The following is a 9,549-nucleotide window of genomic DNA, read 5'->3' as shown; positions in this document are numbered from 1 at the left end:
TATATAAAATTTATTTTTCAATGACTTTAACGACCGGAAAGTAAAAACATCAAATAGATGTCAATGATCAAACAAAAAATGTAGTAAAAAAACATAATGATAATAATGATGATGATCAGTAAATATTTAAAACTCTTGTTGTAAAAATATTTACAAACGGAAGCGGAAATTATGTTTTAAGCTTTCAATAAAGAGTTTGATTTGTAATCCATTAAAATAAAAGAATTTTGTTAGCAGGATTATTTTTATATGGCGTTTGATAACGATCGAATCTATAACCTAAATTATATTAAAAGTTTGGACTTAATATTTAAAATAATGTTTTAATTTTTTTACATTTATTAATTTAAATTTCTTTCTTTACAGAATATTTACGCTGCATAGATTTGACATTTTTCAAAAAAGGTAAGTTTTAAAAATTAAATTATTTTTTTTCTATTTTTCATTCATCAAATTTAAAAAATCATTTTACTTAGAAGACAAACTTAACAAATAAAATTTTTAACAAATTACTTAGTTGTAAAAAAATTCAAAAATATAAAATACTAAAAAATAATTATTCTTAAAAATACTTCTACAGAAAACGGTATTTTTTAAAGAGTATCTTCATGAGAAAACTGTCCAAACCAAAGTGTCTACTACGGCTCTTTAAGAAGTGTCTTCCTCGGACCTACCCCTACAAAAAATCCTCTTGTGAAGACCCTTTTCTTATTGAAAAGTGTTTTGTTAAGGCTATTTTCTTAAATAAAAGTGTATTGTTAAGACTCTTTTCTTATAGAAAATTGATTTGTTAAGACTCTTTTCTTATAGAGAAGCGTATTGTTTAAACTCTTTTCTTATAGAAAAGTGTCTTGTTAAGACTATTTTCTAATAGAAAAGTGCTTTGTTAAGACTCTTTTCTTATAGAAAAGTGTCTTGTTAAGACTCTTTTCATATAGGAAAGTGTCTTTTCTAATGGGAATGTGTCTTGTTTGGACTGTTTTCTTATAGAAAAGTATATTGTTAATACTCTTTTCTTATAGAAAAGTGTATTCTTAAGGCACTTTTCTCTTAGAAAAGTGATACTCTTTTCCTATAGAAAAGTGTCTTGTTATAACTCTTTTCCTATAGAAAAGTTAAGACTCTTTTCTTATAGAAAAGTGACTTGTTAACACTCTTTTCTTATAGAAAAGTGTCTTGTTAACACTCTTTTCTTATAGAAAAGTGTCTTGTTAACACTCTTTTCTTATAGAAAAGTGTCTTGTTAAGACTCTTGTTAAGACCCTTTTCTTATAGAAAAGTTTCTTTTTAAGACCCTTTTCTTATAGAAAAGTGTCTTATTAAGACTCCTTTCTTATAGAAAAGTGTCTTGTTAAATCTATTTTCTTATAGAAAAGTGTCTTTTAAGAATCTTTTCTTATAGAAAAGTGTCTTGTTAAGACTCCTTTCTTATAGAAAAGTGTCTTATTATGACTCCTTTCTTATAGAAAAGTGTCTTGTTAAGACTTTTTTCTTATAGAAAAGTGTCTTGTTAAGACTGTTTTCTTATAGAAAAGTGTCTTGTTAAGACTGTTTTCTTATAGAAAAGTGTCTTGTTAAGACTCTTTTCTTAAAGAAAAGTGTCTTGTTAAGACTCTTTTCTAATATTTTTATAAGTCTATTTTTTTATAGAAAAGTGACTTTTAAGAATCTTTTCTTATAGAAAAGTGTCTTGTTAAGGCTCTTTTCTTATAGAAAAGTGTCTTGTTAAGACTATTTTCTTATAGAAAAGTGTCTTGTTAAGACTCTTTTCTTATAGAAAAGTGTCTTGTTAAGACTCTTTTCTTATAGAAAAGTGTCTTGTTAAGACTCTTTTCTTATAGAAAAGTGTCTTGTTAAGACTCTTTTCTTATAGAAAAGTGTCTTGTTAAGACTCTTTTCTTATAGAAAAGTGTCTTGTTAAGACTCTTTTCTTATAGAAAAGTGTCTTGTTAAGACTCTTTTCTTATAGAAAAGTGTCTTGTTAAGACTCTTTTCTTATAGAAAAGTGTTTTGATAAGACTCTTTTTTATAGAAAAGTGTCTTGTTAAGACTCTTTTCTTATTGAAAAGTGTTTTGTTAAGACTTTTTTCTTAAAGAAAAGTGTATTGTTAAGACTCTTTTCTTATAGAAAAGTGTATTGATAAGACTCTTTTCCTTTAGAAAAGTGTCTTGTTAAGACTCTTTCCTTATAGAAAAGTGTCTTGTTAAGACTCTTTCCTTATAGAAAAGTGTCTTGTTAAGACTCTTTTCATATAGAAAAGTGTCTTGTTAAGACTCTTTTCTTATAGAAAAGTGTCTTGTTAAGACTCTTTTCTTATAGAAAAGTGTCTTGTTAAGACTCTTTTCTTATAGAAACGTGTCTTGTTAAGACTCTTTTCTTATAGAAAAGTGTCTTGTTAAGACTCTTTTCTTATGGAAAAGTGTCTTGTTAAGACTCTTTTCTTATAGAAAAGTGTCTTGTTAATACTCTTTTCTTATAGAAAAGTGCCTTTTTAAGACTCTTTTCTTATAGAAAACTGTTTTGTTAAGACTCTTTTCTTTTAGAAAAGTGTCTTGTTAAGACTCTTTTCTTGTAGAAAAGTGTCCTTTTAAGACTCTTTTCTTATAGAAATATGTATATGTACAAATATACACGTTTGCATGTAAATTGTGACAAGCTGATCATCGTCTTCACTGCACAAAGTCAAGTTGGAGAGTGATACGTGTATGATGGGAAGCATGCCACCATCGACGCCACCATAGGGCACACTAAGTTAATAGTGTTTCAGTCCGTTTGTCAGGAACACGTACACGTGTATACACATTTTAGCTTAAACTCTCAAACGCCAGTCTGCTTTAAATAAGCTCGTGTTTTCCCCAACTTGTGCTCTGTACTTTTTTTCGTAATCATTTATTGAAGCGCGTGATGCTATGCGTATGATTGTTGTTGTTTTAAAGTTTGATCTGCAGACATGTGTCTAGTGGAGTTAAGGAGCATGAAAGGGCCAAAATTTGTCAGTTGGGCTTAAGTTGTAATTTGTTGTTGGATTTTTTTTGTTTGTTTGGTTTGTTTCTGGAAACTGGGTAAATCTAATTGTGCTGCATGTTTTGCATTTAGTTGTCTTCTAGTGCAATTTCATATCTCTATGAACGTGATTTGTTAGCGAACACACACAGACACACATGTTATATTAAGAGTGTATTAAAAATTATAATTTGTAGCGCATATTTTTTTCTACTCTAGTCCATTATATGTTAGTTTTTGCATTGTGTTGTGTTTTGTTCTTTTATTTTCTTTTGACCCCCTGAGATATTGCATGCACTTTCATGTTCTTACCCAAAAAAGTGATAATTTTCACATCCAATTGCTCAGGCTTTTTATTAGGGATATAAATTCCTTTTTTTCTATAAATTTTCTATTTTAAGGAAATTTTCTATTTTAAGGAATTTTTCTATAAATTTACTATTTTGAGGAAATTTCTTTGAATTTCCTATTTTAAGTAAATTTTCTATAAATTTCCTTTTTTAAGAAAATTTTCTATAATTTTTCTACAAATTTGTTTTTTAGGAAATTTTCTATAAATTTCCTATTTTAGGGAAATTTTCTATAAATTTCCTATTTGAAGTAATATTTTTTTATAAACTTTCTTTTTTTAAGAAAATTTTGTTTAAATTTCTTATTTAAAGAACATTTTCTATAAATTTCCTATTTCAAAGAAATTTTCTAGAAATTTCCCATTTTAAGTAAACTTTCTATAATTTTTTTTAAGTAAATTTTCTAACCATTCCCAAGAATCTTTAACTATAGATTATGTTTTAATTTTCCTTAAATATGTATTTCTATTGTGGTTCGATATGTTTTTAAATTCAATATTTCGCCAACGGCCTTCGCCATACTTGTATGTCTTTCTCTAAATAGGCCAATTATATATTAACCAAAAAACAGCTTTCGTCTTTCTAATCATTTTCAATAAATCTTTAACATACTTATGGTTTCTATTTAAAACATTGTTGGATTATTTTTGGCAATAAATGCTTGTTTTTTTACTTTTTTTCTTGCAAAATATCATGCATGCAGAATCAGAGGCGTTTCCTTGTGGTTTAAAGGCCGTTTTAACTGTTGGCGGCATTTATCAACGAAATCGTTATATGAATCAATAGAATGCAAATTTTTATATTATATGAATATTTTTAGGGGAATTATTGAATTTCGTTTTTTTACAAAAAAAAGTTTTTATACTTAAATCTGCTTATGTATTAAGCAAAGCATACATAGAGCAAGTAAGAATGTATCGATGGGCATGGTCGACCATATGATAGCTTACACCAGTGAGTAGTGTGTGGTGTCTTCAAGGATTACACCAAAGAGTCGTAACCGGTAGACCCAAGTACGAATCCATCGAAAATGCCGACGCCTTTGTTCTTACTCACAGAGAATACACTGTGTTAAATCGGTTAAGAACAAAGTTTTCTCTGAACATAATTGGGCAAGGAAGGGACACTATATAGAAGGAAAGTTATAAGATACCTTCCTTTCAACCCAGCACACTTGCTTTGCATTTGACACATTCATCGAGAACAACATCTGACACACTTAATCCAGTTATGCGAACTGTTAAGATACGTACAACCCTACATTCATGCTGTATTATATACATTTAACACCAACTCATTTTCAACGCTTAGTCCCACATTCAAAACCTCTGTGAGTTTTGATTCTATGTCAAGTCTTTCCATTCTATGCGTACACTTTGCTCATGTACTTGAACTATATAAATTCTCATTGCTGCTCCTTTGCTTAATTTCTGAAAAAAAACATAATTTCTATTTACAACTAAGCAGATGGGATGGCTTCTGCTAAGTCACTAAGAGCACCTAGATTCGTAACCGTTAGACCCAAATACGAATCCATCAAAAATGCCGAGGACTTCGTTCTTACTTACAGATAATACGCTGGAGTTCTGGTATGAGCAGAACATATCTGGACAAGGAAGGGAAACTCAATGGATGAAAGTTATAAGACACCTTTCTTTCAACCCCGCACTCTTCTCATGCATCCGACACATTCACTCTAGGTATACGGGCTGTTAACATATATGTACACCCCTACATCATACTGTATCATATACATCTAACACCATCTAACATAAATGCTTAGTCCCACATTCACTTCTCTGTGGGGTTCGATCACATGTCAAATTATTCCTAGTAAAATCTGTGGAGTGAAGTGACATCACCAGTTTATAGTTTCGGCAGGCAAGATTTACTGGTTGCACCTCTTTTCCCCCTGGATTGCAATTCACCAAGATCAGGGTCGTTCATGAAGGAAACATGCTTACTTGTGTGATCGGCTTTACACGATCACACAAGTAATATGAACTGTCTAAATTTTTGTGTAGAAGAGTACGGATGGAATCACAATATGTAATGAAACCATCACACATTGAGAGAGAATACGGATGGAAAATTTTACAGTCGTGTGGCTCTCTTCATTTTTTGAAAAGATTAAAAAAAAACAAGTCAGATTTCTATATTCGGCTATGCCGAATCTTATATACCCTTCACCAAGTATGTTTTAAAAAACAGTTTTTATTTATTTTGTATCTCTGCACACATGTCACACATAACATACACACAAACAAATATAAACTGTAGCCGAAAGAAATATTAACCGTTGTACTGTACTACCACCGTCAAACTGTATAACCAAACTGTAAAACAAATATGAGCTGCATTACCAAAATATTAATGCTTTATCTCCTTGTTGTTTTTATGCTTTTTTTATAATTTGTTAAGTAAATCTTCAGAGGTAGTCTCAGATTTTTACCCATATCTCAGTTATTTGTGGACCGATTTTGCTGATTTTCAATACGAAACTTCTCGAAAGCATGTCTGACAGAATTATTGAATATTTGGATCTGGAATATATCTGGAGTCTTCAGAAAATTGATTTCAAAAGACAGACAGACGGACTTAATCGATTCCGCTATCTATAAGGATCCAGAATATACATAGTTTATAGGGTCAGAAAATTATATTATAGAAATTACAAACGGAATGACAAACTTATATCCTCTCACGAAGGTGAAGCGTTTAAAAAGATATATTTTTATGTGAACAAATACAAAGTGAAACAGCTGGTTCCATCTTACTTTGTTATTGTTTAATACCAATCTTGTTATATGGATGGAATTTCATTATATTTCTTAGTTAGTTATTTAGTTATTTAGTTATTTAGTTATTTAGTTATTTAGTTATTTAGTTATTTAGTTATTTAGTTATTTAGTTATTTAGTTATTTAGTTATTTAGTTATTTAGTTATTTAGTTATTTAGTTATTTAGTTATTTAGTTATTTAGTTATTTAGTTATTTAGTTATTTAGTTATTTAGTTATTTAGTTATTTAGTTATTTAGTTATTTAGTTATTTAGTTATTAAGTTATTTAGTTATTTAGTTATTTAGTTATTTAGTTCGTTAGTTAGTTAGTTAGTTAGTTAGCTAGTTAGTTTGTTAGGTAGTTAGGTAATTAGTTGGTTAGTTAGTTGGTTAGTTAGTTAGTTAGTTAGTTAGTTAGTTGGTTAGTTAGTTAGTTAGCTAGCTAGCTAGTTAGTCAATTAGTTCACAATGCACCTTTCTCTACTTTCTTTGGGAATGAGTTAAATTCTTAAAATTTTTTTGTTGTTAAAAATTGTGGACCACACACATCGCGCTTAAGTGCTAACATAATTTATTGTTTTATAGCCCCAATAATTGTTTATTACCACCACCCTATCGATTCTAAAACAAACAAAAATTGCGCGAAAATTTACCAAAAACACTGTGTGTGGCTTGTTCTGAATTAAAGTTTTTTATTTTTTTGTTTATTCATTTTCAGCACAAAATTTACTTATGAATTTACTGCATTAAACTTTATTAACATTAACTTCAACATAACACACAGACAAACATAAATAAAAAAGGCGTGTGGCTACTTAATGATGACCTTTAAGGTCATAGACAAATAAATAAACAAACACACAACAACCGGACGATCGTCCAAATGAAAAAAAATCCAAATCAGAAATCAAAACAAAAGAATTATAAAGGTGGACGCTCATAAAAATGCCGCCATAAGGCCTTCTTTTTTATAATAATTTTTTAAAGTTTTCGTTTGATTTGTAGTTGTTGCTAGTTTAATGTTCAAATGAAAATGAAAACAACATTAAATAATAGCAACAACAATAGTAAATTACACAGGGCTACAGAAACATATAAAGATGTTTAGGCATTAGCAGAAAGCTCTCTCATTTGCTCTTATACGCAAGCTTATAAACTTTTAAGCGATCACATAACATTCTAAACTAGCACCTTAGCTTCCTGTGAAGGCTTAAAGGCCGTGCACACGGTTGTCAGATCTTACAACGTTGTAAGTAAAATGCTCAGAAAATGTCAGGACTTTAGTTCAACTGGCGTTACGAAATCGTCAATTTGTGTGATACCTATACGTTTGAAGAGAAAATTCTTTTCGTTGTCCTGTGTAATCAAACATAGAACAAGAAGGTGTATTAAACGTGTAATACAATGAAGCTCAATTTGTTAAAATCGACACAAAACGAAGACAAAACAAAAAAATCGAGAAAAAAACCTAAACGGAGTGACCACCATGACAACCATTAAATTGTGTATGAACAAAAAAGAAGAAGAAAAAAAAACGTTAAGAAAAATTACAATTTGTTTTAAATGGCATTTGTTTGTAACATGTATTTGTTTTTTCTGTTACCAATAAAACAGAGTTTTAAAAGTTAGACAACTTCAAAATAAAAGCTTTTTCCATTAGCAGTAGCTTAAACGGCAGTATACGGGACAATTGTCTATATAATAGTTTACTAGTGATGTGTAAGGTAATCAGTAGAGCTTTTTTTGTTTTGCAAAATGATTTAATAAGTCAAAGGTGAGTCAAAAATTTAAAAATGAAAGTCAGTCAAGGCATTTCCTTGGTGAAACTATAACCCAATCACTAAAAGCAAAACTTTCTCCTTAAAAGTTTAAATCCTTTTAAACAACTGTCTCCTTCTTACTTAATGCAACGTATCAAAGTACAAAAACGACGACAAGCCCTTCTTTATTCAAACCCAAAAGACCAATGTAACCTGAAAAGAAAGGAAAACTTAAAACAAGAAATTTCAAAACACAAGTCGGAAAAAAAGAAGCTGTTGTGGTTTTTGTTCTTTTCTTCTATTTTCTGTACATTGTTTCGTTTGCTGTTATGAGAGAGTAGTGTATCTTTAGCGCCGTCTGCATACCTTCAAAGCTTTCGTTTTCAAATGGTATTTTTAAGTTTTTTTTCACATTTCGTAACTGAATGTTGGATCTCAGTTTGTCTGTTGAGGTTTTTATTTATTTTTGTACATTTTTTTTACACAATAAAAATAAAAAGTTCTAGCAAAGTCATTCAAAAAAATTGTTAAGATATTTAGGTTTGAGCATGTAGTGCATAGCAGCAGGCAACCCAGTTAACCAATTTGGTAGAGAAGGGGAAATGGGATTGGAAAGTTATGAAAATAGAAATCATGAAATTGTTTAAAACTTATGAATGCAAACGAAGTTAAATAGGCTTTGTACAAAAGCTTGTGATTCTTATGTATAAAAAGCTTTGATCAAAACATCAAAACTTTTAGGTCTTACGAATTATATATATAAATGCCCATGGCTTCGGCGAAAAGCTGTTGAACTGTAAGTTTTTACGATTGATATAAATCAATACTTAAAGTTAAATAAACTCTAAAAAAGATAATGCATTTTATATTAAACAAAGGCCTTGCTTAAAGCTTTTAAACTTTATCTTCTACAGTTGGTGTTAATGGATGATCCAATTTTAATAAGATAAGATCATGCAATTTAAACTAAGCAAAAGCTTTCTTATTACATGTAGTTATTTCGGTTAAAGCTTTTAGTTTAAATAAAGGTTAAAGCTTTTTGTTTTGTAAAATATATTTGCTTTGATTAAAGCTTTTTGCACTTATTAACGTTTTTTGATTAAAGTAGAAACATTAAACAAAATATTTTGCTCTAAATAAAGCTTCTTGCTTTCATTAATCTTTGTATGCTTTCGTTAAAGCGATTTTTATTAAAGCATTTTAAATTTATTCAAGCTTTTTGTTTTATTAATGCTTCAGTTTATTAATGTTTGTTTGATTAAACACAAGCTATCAAAGCTTTTTCTGCCTTAATTATAGCCCTTGGCTAAAAGCTTGTTTGCTTTGATACAAGCTTATCCAGTGGCTGATATTTACTTTGCTTTAATTTTTTTTAATAAAAGCTTTTTGCTTTCATTAATACTTTAAGCTTTTGATAAAGCTCTAGACTATAGACTAGACTATATACTAGACTATAGTCTAGAATACAGACTATACTATAGACTAGATTATAGACTAGAATATAGACTAGACTATATACTAGACTATAGTCTAGAATACAGACTATATTATAGACTAGATTATAGACTAGATTATAGACTAGACTATAGACTAGACTATAGACTAGACTATAGACTAGACTATAGACTAGACTATAGACTAGACTATAGACTAG

The 9,549-nt window shown here is 29.3% G+C and overlaps 1 protein-coding gene across 1 annotated transcript in view; it reads left to right on the top strand.

The window, feature by feature from the left end:
- Nucleotides 1-366: 366 nt before the first annotated feature.
- LOC111683229 overlaps nt 367-9,549 on the top strand; it is a 94,982-nt gene continuing 85,799 nt past the window's right edge. Inside the window, exon 1 of the mRNA XM_046953630.1 lies at nt 367-405. The gene's annotated coding sequence lies outside the window, so the exon portion shown is untranslated. The remainder of the gene's footprint in view (nt 406-9,549) is intronic.

This window comes from Lucilia cuprina, chromosome 6, assembly GCF_022045245.1.
Source record: "Lucilia cuprina isolate Lc7/37 chromosome 6, ASM2204524v1, whole genome shotgun sequence".
Taxonomy (NCBI): domain Eukaryota; kingdom Metazoa; phylum Arthropoda; class Insecta; order Diptera; family Calliphoridae; genus Lucilia; species Lucilia cuprina.
Note: the sequence above shows the minus strand (reverse complement) of the source record. Positions and strands in the feature narration are given on the sequence as shown.